This window comes from Pristis pectinata, chromosome 8 (genome assembly GCF_009764475.1).
Source record: "Pristis pectinata isolate sPriPec2 chromosome 8, sPriPec2.1.pri, whole genome shotgun sequence".
In the NCBI taxonomy this organism is placed as follows: Eukaryota; Metazoa; Chordata; class Chondrichthyes; order Rhinopristiformes; family Pristidae; genus Pristis; species Pristis pectinata.
Window position 1 is genome coordinate 18269406 of NC_067412.1, and position 14396 is coordinate 18283801.

The 14396-nt window shown below is 39.1% G+C and overlaps 2 protein-coding genes across 7 annotated transcripts in view; one reads left to right on the forward strand and one right to left on the reverse strand.

The window, feature by feature from the left end:
• LOC127573044 (meiosis regulator and mRNA stability factor 1) overlaps positions 1-5161 on the reverse strand; it is a 56261-nt gene extending 51100 nt beyond the window's left edge. For 4 of the 5 annotated variants that reach the window (XM_052020826.1, XM_052020824.1, XM_052020823.1 and 1 more), the window contains exon 1: positions 5040-5147. The gene's annotated coding sequence lies outside the window, so the exon portion shown is untranslated. Of the gene's footprint in view, positions 1-5039 lie in introns of all 5 variants that reach the window. The other variant, XM_052020822.1, reaches the window with a different exon arrangement.
• Positions 5162-5329: 168 nt separating this feature from the next.
• Positions 5330-14396, forward strand: part of nde1 (nudE neurodevelopment protein 1) — a 44009-nt gene continuing 34942 nt past the window's right edge. The window contains exon 1 of one of the 2 annotated variants that reach the window (XM_052020829.1): positions 5330-5351. The gene's annotated coding sequence lies outside the window, so the exon portion shown is untranslated. Of the gene's footprint in view, positions 5352-5464; positions 5701-14396 lie in introns of those variants that run through there. The other variant, XM_052020828.1, reaches the window with a different exon arrangement.

Genomic DNA, 14396 nt, shown 5'->3' on the forward strand with positions numbered 1-14396 from the left:
TTCCACCCAGGATGCACTTGAAGTTAATAAGCCTTAAAACTGGATAGGCACCTCGGTCCATGGGCTGGATAAGGGGCATTGTGTTTGGCAGAGGGTACACCAGCTCAACAGGAAGGCAAATTGGGACGCTATCAGTGGTCAGATGGTGGCCTGGGGCATTGTCATGCACCAATAGTGCTTTTGAGCTTGTTTATTTCCCTTGCAGTAACATTTCACTATTGGGCAAAAATATGAAATTGACCACTGTTGCTAGTTGACAAGTCCTCCCAGATTACACACAGGTGCTCTTTAGGAAGTCCCTTCATTGCTCATGGATTTTCTGCATGGTAGATTAGCAAAGAATTTGGTCAAGATTTCCCGAAGTATCATCCCCTAGCAGGAGTGTCAAGCGGTCTTTGGCAGCTCAAATCCAGATGAATATTTTTCTTCTCAGGAGATACTTGCTGGCATGATTTTCCAGAAAAAAAAACTCATCTTATCTCCACTGTAGACAAGCTGAGGGAGATGACATAAAGCCTGTCAATGTACTCCCAGACTGCCCGCTATCAGTGTTAGCAGCTTCACCACTTATGCAAATGTAGTGCAAGTTACTGAAGAGCCATCCTTAGCTGGTGTGAACACCTTTGTCACCGATCCCTTGCCCTCTTGTGGGTAAAGATGCTCCTGGCTTTCTACATGAACTTCAAGGCATGTGGTGGTATGTTTGATCTTCCACACACGTGCATAATCCATTCTCCATCTTCTTCACAAACTGCTCCTTGAACTTATAGGAGTGGTTTTCTATCTCGCTGGGATTCCTCAAAATTCTTTGATCAACATAGCTAAATTGAAATCTTACCCTATATCCACTTGGCATTCTCTGGGGAAACAGGTTACATTTATTTTTTTATTCCTATTATATTGTCTTAATCCATTAATAAAATTATTTATTGCATTTTAAATTTTGTTTTTGTAACAACATATCATATTATGCAACCTTGGTAATTTAACTGACTCTTCTTCTGCATTTCTTGTATGGTAACATTCTGCATTGGTTTGTTCTATTTTGTATAGCCACGTGACTGAGGATCATCCAATCTGCTGGATGACGTTTGCAGCATTTCTAAAGTTACAAGGATCACCCGTGAAACACCTGCAACTACAATAAAATATGTTACTGAATTCTCATTAGACCCATAACAATACTGCAATTGAATCTCATTGGCTGAGTGAACATGTTCAAGATGGCTCTGTTCAAAAAGCAGGCCGGATTGATAAAACATACTGGTGAACTGTTAAGATGATAACTTTAAACTATTTTGTTTAGTTATTATTGTTTTTGTATTTTTCAGAACATTTTTCTCTAGTCAATAATGGTATAATGAATCAGTGCTCTGCAAGGTTAGCACTAAGCAGGTATTAGTGTTATTCATTTATTACCACTTCATTTGTGAACTTACCTTCAAATTTAAAATTTGCCTGTCCCTGGTAAACAACATTTTCCAAATAAATGTATGTTATATTTAGTTTGTATATTTTAGTGCATTAACAAATTTACTGACTCAGATTGTTTCAATAAAATATCATAGTTCACTCTAGATACCCAATTTGATCTCTTTTCAGACACTGTAGCTGCATAAGATAAATATACTATTTTGCCAACTCTAAGGTCCTTTCCTGACCAATAATGGAAACATAGGGAAAGGAACTGCATGTGATCCTGCTATCAAACATCAAATATATGTGGCATGACAGCTTTATAATTACTTTTTGGCGATATTCTCACTTCATTTAATTTTTTTTGACGTACAGTTTTAAAAAGAAAAAGTTAATCTCTATAGCCTTGATCATTATTCACCTGTAAACTTTAATAGTGACATTTGGCATTAAAAGACACAACATCTGAGCCTGATCACGTCCTCTTAACTGGTCCACATACACTTCTGATGCAGGTAAAAGGATTGCCATTGGTAGAGATAAATCTAGCCAACTTCTCTTCCCAGCTCAAGGGAAAATCTGCAAGTTTCACAGGAGTGAGATAGATTAGGTGGTTGAGTCATGTCACAAATAATAACCTTGCAGTCAATGTCAGCAAGAAAAAGGAACTGATTGTGGACTTCAAGAAGGGGAAGTCAGGAGAACACACACCAGCCTTCACAGAGGGGTCAGTGGTGTAATGAGTGAGCAGCTTCAATTTCCTGGGCATCAACATCTCAGAGGATCTATCCTGGGCCCAACATATTGATGCAATCATGAAGAAGGCATGCCAGCGGCTCTACTTCGTTAAGATTTGAGCCTCTTACAAATTTCTATAGGTGTATGGTGGAGAGCATTCAGACTGGTTACATCACAGCCTGATATGGAGCCTCCAATGCACAGGATCACAAGAGGCTGCAGAGCCGTGCCAGCTCCATCACGGGCACAACCCTCCCCACCAGCGAGGACATCTTCAAGAGGTGGTGCCTCAAGAAGGCAGCATCTATCATTAAGGACCCTCACCATCCGGGACACGCCCTCATCTTGTTACTACCATCAGGGAGGTGGTATGGGAGCCTGAAGACCCACACTCAACGATTTAGGAACAGCTTCTTCCCCTCCATCATCAGATTTCTGAACGGTCCATAAACCCATGAACACTACCATATTATTCCTTTTTTTTGCACTATATTTATTTTTGTAATTTATAGATTTTATGTCTTTGCTGCCGCAAAACAACAAATTTCACGTCACATGTCGGTGATAATAAATCTGATTCTGAAGTTTATCACACATTAGTAATTAAACCTAGGATATTCCCAATCAGTGTATTTTTACACCTAATTTACAAGACTTGCTGATTGATCAGAGAGTCCATCATGGTAAATGGAAAACCAAAAATAATTTACAAGAATACTTTGCGATATGGATATTATTTCTCAAGTCAGGAAGCGCTGAATACATTATTAAGGAAGAAGTAGCAGGATACCCAGACATAGGGATATCATTCTTGACAAATTTTATTAGAGATCTTTGAGAATGTAACTTGCAGGATGGATAGAGGGAAGTAGTGGATATTGTAAAACTCTGATAAATTCATCATTTGATTGCTCAGAAATCCTGCTGGCCTGGAATCAGACTCACTCGTTAGTCTGGAATGCAAGCCAGGGGTCCAGAGTTCAAGCAGGGTGCGCAGCCAGATCCGAAGGTCTGGAGTGCGGCTGGGGCCAGAGTTCAGACTGCGGGCTAGCTGTGCAGCCAGTGGTTGGGTTGGGATCTGGAACACCTGAGGTCAGGAACATGGGTAGATTTGCATTTTCTGCCAGGGTCCAGATTGCTTGTATTTTTCCTGCTCCCTTTAAATTCACTGGGTTCACTGCAAAATTTATTATATTATTGTATAACATGTAAACAAAAGTGAAATAAGTGTGTTTAGGTATTGAAAGGAGATGCAGGTGTGTTTAGGTATTGATAGGAGATGCATCAAAATAGTCCAAAAATCTGCTAGTCCGGCATGACCAAAGTTTTATGGTGACCAGATTTCTGGAGTATTACTATCTTTTAATTTCTACAAAATGTTATACAGTAAGGGCTCTTATAAAGGTGACATTATCATGGACAGAGAACTGGTTAAGCAGCAGAAAACACAGGGTAAGAACAGGTCATTTTCAGGCAAGGAAGCTACAACTGTTGGAGCAGCAAAAAGATCAGTGCTGAGTTCTTGGCTCTCGACAATTTGTATTTGTATTTTAGATAAAGAAACAACTGTATTTTTCTAAATTTGCTGATGGTGTAAAATGGCAAAAAAGTTGTAAGGACTCAAAAAGTCTGTAACTGAATGCAGGTGCATATGTAGACAGATGAAAATGTGAGAAAATGCTAGGTTATCTACTTTGTTCAAAAAAACAGAAGCAAAATATTATTGAGATGGGGTGAGACTAATGAATACTGGTGTTCAGATATTCAGATGTCACACACGAAACACAGATTTAGCATGAGGTACAACATGGAATTAAGAAGGCAAAAGTAGGGAAGTCTGGCGACAACTATACAAGAGTTTGGTGAGATCACACCTGAAATACCACACACAGTTTTTTGTCTCCTTTTTAAAGGAACGATAAACTTGTCACAGAGGCAGTGCAAAGAAGGTTCATTGGATTGATCCCCAGGAAGAAGGGTGTTTCTTGTATGGAAGGATGAGCAGCTTGGACGTACTCAACAGAGTTTAGAATCATGAGTGGTGATCTTATTGAAACAACAGATTAAGCATGGTTTGACAGGGTAGATGCTATAAAGATGTTACTACTGATGATGAAATCTAGAACTAGGGGCCATTGTCTGAGGATAAAGGGTCGCACGTTTAAGATTGAAATGAGGCCGTTTATTTTTCTAAAAGAGTGGTGTGTCATATCACCGGAACGCTCTACCCCAGAGGACGGCGGATGCTGAGTCATTATGTGTACGCAAAGCTAATATATGTGGATTTTTGGACTATAGGGGAATCAAAGATTATGAGGATCCGGTAGGAACGTGGAATTAAAGTCAACGATCAGTTCCCCCCACGCTGTTATTGAATGACAGAGCAGGATCAAAGTTGTTCTATAAAACACCGGATATCTCTGGAAGCAAAATTCCAACAGTGCAGTTTTTTTAAATGTCCCGACTAAAGCAATTCATTTCGCAAGAAGGGCAAGGTTTCTTTCTGAAATCCAAGCTGGAAAGAGAAACTGGATGAACGGTGCTGTTTAAAAAGAAACAACGCACAACATCCTTTCAGTTGGGGCAGTAAACAAAGCCACACACGAGATGTGATCCACACCAATCCCGATGGGCGCGGGAGAGCCCAAGCAGCTACATGCGGATGCACATGATAAAAATTACATCTAAAATGCATTTATAGACAGGCAACGGGTTACAAAACAGGCCCGATTTCCCATCCAGTCACTGATCAAACCGAAAGTATAGGCTTTGACGCAGAAACATTTTGTTCCCTCTCCCCCAAGTGAAAACCCTCACTGGTTGGCAGGAGGCGTTGAACGTCAGTTAGTTGGCCCGCTGGCCTGGCCCCGGCGGGGGATCGGTACCTGGTTCAGCCGCCGCACATTCTCCGGACGTCCAGCCGCTCCAGCTCCGGCTCCACTCCGGCCGCCGCTCGCACTCCCCGCTCTCCCCTGGCTGCAGCTCCCTACAACCTGCCGCAAAGGCGCGCTCCGTCTGTCGCAAAAGGTGCGTGCTCCCGCCACGCCGGGGTTTCTCAGACGGGCTGGCAGGGGCGCCGGCCACCCTGCCCGTAGGGATGAGTGAGGCTGCGCCGGGTGGTTTACTTGCGCAACGAGTCAGTCAGTGAGCCTAGATGGCTCGGAGATGAGTGAGTGAGGCTGTGCCAGACCGGTTGGGTAGGTAATTTCGCGGGGACTGCATTTGGTGGTATTTTTCCAACACTGCAGGTGGTGTGTCGCACCAGACGCTGAAGCAATCACCCTATTCCGAGCCATGTCATGGGAAGAGATTACAGGGCAGACAGAAAAAAGATTTCAACGAGAGCCTTGATGAAGAAATCGCACGTACCCACTGACCTCAGACCCGTGACTGCTCAAAGTGGAGAAGGGCATTCGGAGAACCTTGAAGCCATGCATTGGGAATGCACAGAGAGGCCCATCTAATGTGGGGGAAGGAGCAGACCACCTCACAAACGGCCTGCCCCGTCTGTGGTTCCCTCATTGGCCTCATTAACCACCTCAGGAAGTAAGTCATCCTCGATCCTGAGGGACTGCCTGAAGAAGAAAGTTGGGTGACGAGTCCATGCTGGACCGGTTAGTTAAGTAATGGGTGAGTCGGGAGCCAGTTAGGTAATGAGTCAATGTGAGGTTGGGCAGTAAGTAAGTGAGCAGATCTATGCTGGATCGTTGAGTTAGGTAACGAGTGAGTGGGGTTGTGCTAATAAAGGAGCAAGGACGAACCATAGTGCGTAGTGACTGAATGAAGCTGTTCTGCACTGTAAAGTCAGTGGATCTGCGCAGTAGTGTTCAGTGATGCTTTTAACCGTATATTTTGTATCAGTGGGTTAGAGTCAGTGAGTGCCAATACTATTCTGAATTGGTTAATGAGTGGGTCTGTTCTGTGCTGGTTGCTTAGTAAAAATCATGGTGAATGGAACTACTCTGTACCCAGAACACACAACTGCTGGAGGATCTCAATGGGTCAAGCAGCATCTGCGGAAGCAAAGGGATGGTCGATGTTTCAGGTCGTGACCCTGAATCAGTTCCTCCAAGCAGTTTGTTTTTTGTACCAGATTCCAGCATCTTCTGTCTCCATTTTACTACTCTGTATCTACTTAGTGAGTTGGATGGAGTGGGGCTGTTCTATATTGGTTAGCTAGTGGGGAGCTGTTCAATATCAGCTAATGATTGAGCAGGAGGAGTTACTCTGTAAAAGAGTTGAATGCAGGATGTTTTAAAAAAAAGTTCAAAAATACTAATTTGGAGGGAACTTTGTCTTAATCTGATCTGCATCTGATTGGAAAAAATGAGTTTATTGGTGGGAATTAATCATTAGAGAAAAAAGGGTAGTGTAGATGAATGAATAAATTTGCACAATGGAGTGCTGAAGAAGGTCTGAGTAAATACATGATATATGTAATGGACATATTTTAACTAATGGGGAGGATGTTCAAGTAAGGTTAAATTTAAGTCAGCTAGTTTTGGAGCAGAGTAGAGTTTAGGGTAGAGTCAAACATTGCGGTTTTAACAGAGCATTTATTAACAAAGGCCACATCAGGAAAAAAATTTGAGTTCCATTTGAAGAAAATGCATCAAAATGGACAAATTGTTCTGAACAAGATAAATTAATGATACAGAAAGATAAATAATTTTCATCAAGCAACCATTACTGTTCTGTAATTGCAGTATGAGCAATTTTTGAGAACTGAATAATACTATTTACTTGATGTAGGAACAATAAAATGGAAAAATATATGGGGTGGTCTCAAAGGTTCCCATTAAGATGTTGGTGAGGAGGGCAGCCCAGAAAATCAGGACCTAGACTCAAAATGTTAGAGCTTGGAAATAAAAAGGCAGAAGCTGCAGATTTCTGGATCACTGGACTGGTTCTAGGGAAGGTAGGACCTGTTAAAAACGGGAGGGATTGCTCCTGAACCAGAATGGGTCCAACAGCTTTTTGCGTAGGTTTGCTAGTGTTGGGGAGGGTTTAAACTAATTTGGCAGGGGAATGGGACTTGGAGTAGATGCACAGGGTGGGGTACAGCCAAATATAGATGGGAAACTAAGTCAGTCCAGCAGGCACAGAAAGTAGGGGTGTGATAAGGCACATGGGAAGAATGGAAAGCTAACTTGCATCCATTTTAATGCAAGGTGTCAGACTAGTAAGGCAAATGAACTGAGAGTGTTGATTGGCACTTGGGGGTATGATATTGTTGCCATTACAGAGATGTGGTTGAAAGGAGGTCAGGACTATCAAATCAATATTCCAGGGCGTAAAAGAAGATTGTTGTAAAAGAGGAAGTGGCATTGCAAAATTGATTGAGGACTCTATTACTGCAGTACTGAGGGAGGATATCCTAGAAGGTTGTTTAATTGAGGTCTTGTGAATAAAGCTTGGGATCAAACAGGATGTGGTCGCTTTGCTGGGGAGAGACGACAGTCCTCCAAACAGTCAGCAGGTGGTGGAAGAGCAGATAATTAGAAAAATTGAAGAGGTGTGAAAGTAATAGGGTTGTAGTGGTAGGTCATTTCAATTTCCCCAATATTGAGAGTTCCCACTCTGAACTCTCTTGTTTAGCCCCCAACATTGCTTCAACAAAGCTTAGTGAAAGCTTGAGGAAAAGCACCTCATCTTCTCTTTCTTTTTCAATCTTTTTATTAGTTTCCAAATTAATACAGATTAATATATAACATCTATGTTTGTACTTGTAATACAAAGAGATCAGGAGAATATTCATGGCATAGATAATCATAAAGAATAGTAAAATATAAAAAAAAGTCTAGATCCCATGATCTCTTAGTAAATATAATATACAAAAAAGGAAAGAAAAAGATTTATTGTGTATATAAAAGAAAGGAAAAAAAGTCCCAAATCAATAAGAAAAATCATAAACAATATATCAAACCAGACTGAAAAAATTTTTTAAAAAAAGACAAAAAAAAAGGAAAAAAAAAAGACTGGACTGAAATTTCTCAATAGAAACAGAGCAATATTATGTCATCAACTCCGTTCCTCTAAATTGAAAAGTTATTGAAAAGGGATCTGTATCATGTGAAAATATTGAATAAATGGACTCCAAATATCTTCAAATTTAAGCGAAGGATCAACAGTACCACTCCTAATTTTTTCCAAGTTTAAACATGATATAGTTTGAGAGAACCATTGAAAAGTAGTAGGGGGTATTGGATCCTTCCACTTAAGCAAAATGGATCGTTTGGCCATTAATGTAACAAAGGCAATCATACGGTAAGCGGAAGCAGATAAATGGCCAGACTCTATCCTTGTTAATCCAAAAATTGCAGTGATAGGGTGAGGTTGTAAGTCAATATTCAATACAGTTGAGATAATGTTAAAAATGTCTTTCCAATATTTTTCCAAAAGAGGACAGGACCAAAACATGTGTCAGAGAAGCCACATTCGATTTACATCTGTCACGTATAGGATTTATATGGTGATAAAAATGGGCTAGCTTATCTTTTGACATATGGGTCCTGTGAACTACCTTAAACTGTATCAAAGAATGTCTGGCACACATTAATGAAGAATTTTCTTCCATGTCTCTGTAGGTAAAGATGTCTGGAGTTCACTTTCCCATTCATTCTTAATTTTGTCCAGTGATTCTGGACATATTTTCATAATTAAATCATAGATTATTGCTATCAACCCCTTCTGATAAGGATTAAGACCTAAAAATTTTTTCTGTAATTTCAGTTTTGTATGGTGTCGGAAAAGAGGATATAGTAGCTTTTAAAAAATTTCTAATCTGCAAATATCGAAAAAGGTGTGATCTAGGCAAATTGTATTTGTTAGACAGTTGTTCAAAAGGTGAATAACAGTTATCAATGAATAAATCACGAAAACATACTATTCCCTTCCTTTTCCATATAGAAAAAGCTGAGTCAACTCTGGATGGTTGAAAGAAAAAATTAGATTGAATGGGATTTATTCAATCCAAAAAATTTACGAAATTGAAACCATATTCATATTGTATGTTTAGCTATTGGGTTAGTCATATGTTTGCTTAATTTATTCAATCCAAAAAATTTACGAAATTGAAACCATATTCATATTGTATGTTTAGCTATTGGGTTAGTCATATGTTTGCTTAATTTGGTAAGTGCAAAAGGGAGTGAAGCTCCTAAAATAGAAACTAATGAAAGTCCAAGTACTGATTGATGCTCAAGGTGTACTCATTTGGGACATTGAATTACATCTAAATCTTGTATCCAAAAAATTAAATATCTGATATTAATTGCCCAATAATATAATCTAAAATTAGGCAGGGCCATACCACCATCCTTTTTTAGTTTTTGTAAATATTTCTTACTTAACCTTGGGTTTTTATTCTGCCAAATATATGAAAGAATTTTAGAATCAATAGTGTTAAAAAAAGATTTTGGGACAAAAGTTGGAATTGCTTGAAATAAATATAAAAGTTTTGGTAAAATATTCATCTTAACTGTATTAATTCGGCTTACCAATGATAAAGACAGTGGAGACCATTTAATAAATGTTTAACATGGTCAATTAAATGCAATAAATTAACTTTAAATAAGTCCTTATGTTTCTTGGTAATTTTAACACCTAAATACATAAAATAGTCAGTTACTAATCTAAAAGGTAATTGCCTGTAAATTGGGGTTTGCATATTTAACCGAAAAAGTTCAGTCTTACTAAGATTTAATCTATAGCCAGAGAAAACACTAAACTGATCTAGTAGTGATAGTACTGTGGAGATAGATTCCTCCAGATTAGAAGTATTAAGTAACAGGTCATCTGCGTAAAGAGATATCTTATGAATCTTCTGTCTGTGAGTAATGCTACATATATTTGAAGAGTCCCGAAGTGCAATAGCCAAGGGTTCCAAAGCAATATCAAACCACAAAGGACTTAAAGGGCAACCTTGTCTAGTACCTCAAAAAAGCCTAAACAAAGGGGATCTTTGATTATTAGTAAGTATTGAAGCCATAGGTGTATAATAAATCAGTTTAATCGCAGATATAAATGTAGGGCTAAAATTAAATTTTTGAAGTGTAATGAATAGATATTCCCATTCGACTCTGTCAAATGCCTTTTCGGCATCTAGTGAGACAACACATTCTGGAATTTGGGATGAAGGGGTATATGTAATATTCATTAATCTCCTAATATTAAAATGTAAATAACGATTCTGAATAAATCCTGTCTGGTCTTCAGAGATAATTTGTGGAAGAACCTTTTCCAATCTAGAGGCCAATAATTTGGAAAATATTTTTGAATTTGCATTTAATAAAGAAATAGGTCTATAAGATGCACAATCAGTGGGATCTTTATCCTTTTTAAGAATCAAAGAAATGGTTGCTTCATAGAAGGATTGTGGTAGTTTACCCACTGATAGGGAATCTTTAAAAATTATTTCTAACCAGGGAACAAGAATACCAGAAAAGGATTTAAGAAATTCGGGTGTATATCCGTCAGGGCCGGGTGCTTTACCCGAGTTCATTGAAAATATTACTTTCTTTATTTCTTCCTCCGAAATGGGTGCTTCTAATGTAAAGCGTTCATTTAAAGGTAATTGGGGAATCTTCAAATCTCTTAGAAATTCATGCATTGATGTTGAATCCTCAGGGGATTCTGATTGGTATAAAGAAGAATAAAATGGCACCTCATCTTCTGTCTCGGCAGAAGCAATAATTGGGACTTGATATTGAATTTAACAATTTGAGGTTACAACCCTTTGTTTCAATTTGTTTCTCTTTAACTGCTGGTTTTCAAAGTAATTACTACCCTAAAAACTTTGCTCTCTGTACCAAGAACATTCCTGCTGTTGTCTCCAACTCTTCCCCTCTTTGCAACTTAAAACACACTTGTTTTCTCACTTCTCCAGTTCACCCATTAACCAGAAGATTTAATTTGTTTCTCTCTCCATGGGTGCTGCTTGATCTGCTGTATGCTTCCAGCACTTTCTGCTTTTATTTCAGGACATAAATTTGACTACTTGACTGAGACAAATTATTTCATTTGACAGCTGTTACTCTCCAGATCCGAGAGCTATAGATTCTGAATCTTAAAGTATATTCAAAAGTAAGATTTTCACATAACATTTATCAGAGATTATGGGATTGATAGGGCAAATGTTGAGGCCAAAGATCAGATCAGCCATGAACTCATTGAATGGTTGGAGTAGGTATGCAGGAACATATGGCCTAACCCTTGTCCTTTTTTATATACATGATTTATTGCCTCATTAGGGTAAATGCAGTTACTCAAGCCTACTCCACCATTCGATGAGATCAGAGCTGACATTTTACTTCAGCACCAATTTCCTATTCAATTCCTAGAATAGCCTAATATTCAGAAATCTATTAATTGCCGTCTTTAATATATTCAATGACTAAGCTGCCACAGTCCTCTTTAACTGAGAATTTGCAAGATTTACTATCTTCTGGATGATGACATTTTTCTCTCATCCTAGTCCTGAATGTCCGGCCTATTAATTTGAGACTCTGACCTCTTAGACCCTTCTCACAGATGGGTATTATCATTCTTGTATCTACTGTGTCAATTCACATAGGAATCTTCTGAAATTACCTTTCATTCTTCTAAAGTCTAGAGAATATAGGCCCAGTCTTTTAATCTCATCACCCAGGACTCAATGTGGTGAAGCTTCATTGTGTCCCTCCATCACAAGTAAATCCTTCGATAGGGAGACCAGACCTACAAGGTGACACATGTACAATGACATCCATGTCTGAATACCAATATCTTTCAATCTTTCACATTTAAAAAAAAAATTTCCTCTCTATACCTAAGTGAATGATCTCACATTTATCTACATGATTTTCTAGGTGCTCACTTAACCTATCTCTCTCCTCCTTGAAGCCTTCCTGCATCCTCCTCACAACTTGCATCTTTGTACCATCAGCAAACTTGGATATATTATACTTGGCTACCCAGTCCAAATTATTGATAAGGATTGTGAATAGCAGGCACTGATCCCTGTAGCTCACCACAAATTCTCAACCCAACTTGTATTCAGCGCAGACATTGTGGGCTGAAGGGCCTGTTCCTGTGCTGTACTGGTCTATCTTTTAAAATCAGCTTATTGAAATCTTGTTTTCTGCCAACTAACTAACCCTCAGTCCAGGCCAGCATATTACCCCCAATCTAATGTGCTCTAATCATGGTGTCAGAACAACAAAATAGCCCTTAATGTCAGCAAGATGAAAGAGTGGCCCTACGGAAGTGTGGGGCATGGGGGAGATAGTTGAATGGGTGAAGACAATCCTGTCTTCATCAACGGAGCTGTTGTAAAGGTGGTTGACAGCTTCAGGTTTCTTGGCATCCATGACACTAGCAACCTCATCTGGTGCCTTCACCCTGATGCAGTGATCAAGAAAGTGCATCAGCATATTTGCGTCTGAGAAGATTCAGCATGTCCATGAGGTTTCTCTTGAAATTCTACAGATGAGCTATAGGAAACCTGGTATAACAACTGCACTACTCTTGACTGATGGAACCTAGGGAGAGTGGTAAATACTGCCCAGTCCACCACAGGCTTGTCACTTCCTTCCATCCAGTCCACCTTCATGGTGTTGTTGCTTCAGGAAGACTAGTAGTATCATCAAGGATGCCTGCCACCCTGGTCGTTTCCTTTTCTCTCCTACCTTCTGGGGGAAAATGCAGGAGCTTGGAAGTTCGGATGTCCAGACTTAAGAACAACGTCCCCACTGCTATCAGGCTTCTGAATGAATCACCTCTTTACACACCCCTTTCTTTCTGCACTACTTCATGTTGCACTACAATCTTTGCACCATACTGCTGTTTTGTGCCTGCTGTATTTATTATTACCATGTATACTGTTTACTCTGTGAGCTTCATGCTTCATTACGCCCGGGTCTATATGACAATAAACTAATTGTTTAGTGATTAGTGACCTCTTGCATGGCACCGTATTAAATTGCTTCTTGAAGTCCAAATTAGCACATCCGTGGTTCAGGTTCACTCTTATCTATTTTTATTTATGTCAAAAAAGTTAACAGGGATGCCAAACATGATTTCCCTTTCAGAAATCTATGTTAATTCTGCCCAGTCCAATTATTATTTTCCAAGTACCTTGTTGCTACATCCTTAATAATAAATTCCAGCATTGATGTCAGGTAACTGGTCTGGGGATCCCTTTTGTTTTCTTTAACCCTTTGTTCTTAAAATGTGGGGCTACATTTATGAAATAAATTCATCTTTTCTTACTTTTTTTTACTGGAACAGCTTGGCTAGATTCACAGTGAGATTTAGAACATAATTCAACCGTTGGGGCTTTTATTCTCTGCTAACTATTCATATCGTACAATGAATCAAATTGAGTAAAGACTGGCTTCTGGGATGATGGCTGGCAGAGGTCATGAATCATCAATCTGGCACTTCTGGCTGAAGGTGGTTGCCGATGCTTCGGGTTTTGATGCGTTAAATGACAGAAAGGGATAATGTCCAGTATGACCTTCCAGCCCATCACAAACTTTCTGTTTTGTTGTCTTCAACCTTTCCATCTTAAATCTCATTTTTGCTCTAACTGTTATCAGTTCTGATGTTACAGGAACAAAGGCAGATGTGCAGATTTGAGCTCCTTCACTGGAAGTACAATGACATTGATAATGTTGTATCAATAAAAAATCTACACCAGGATGTTAGCAGACTGATAACAGATTTTTCCTCCACTTACTTTATGCTCTAGTAATCCAATTTGGTAAATAAAGATTAATTCTGCATTAAATGTTTATCTTAATTGTAGGTGTGGACTCTAGGGTAATTCATGTGACACTTGAACTCAGTAACATCTTTGTTATTGCTTTGTTTCTCCTGTGAACTGAGTTCCTCACTGGAAGAAGATAAATGCTATAGGAGCTTTGAAATATGCAAGAGTGCTTTGCCTGAGCTGGGAAAATGGCTCTTGCAATGCATTGTTTACAGCTCTTGCGTTGAAAATGTATATACTACATTGTGCAGCACCATTCCTTGTAATTTCTTACAAGAAGAAAAATGTTAAGCTTTTTCATTGTTCATGATGAATCCATGTGAGAAGAGGGAAGTGCGTCTAAAAGAATGTTGTTAATCACTACCATGGCCTCCCCAAAGAATAATGTTGAATCTTTGCTATTTGCCTTTATTCAACTGGATTTCAGTTCTATGCCTCTCTATTCATGTTGTCTTTATTTTGTAAATCAATCTATCAAGCCAATAAACAT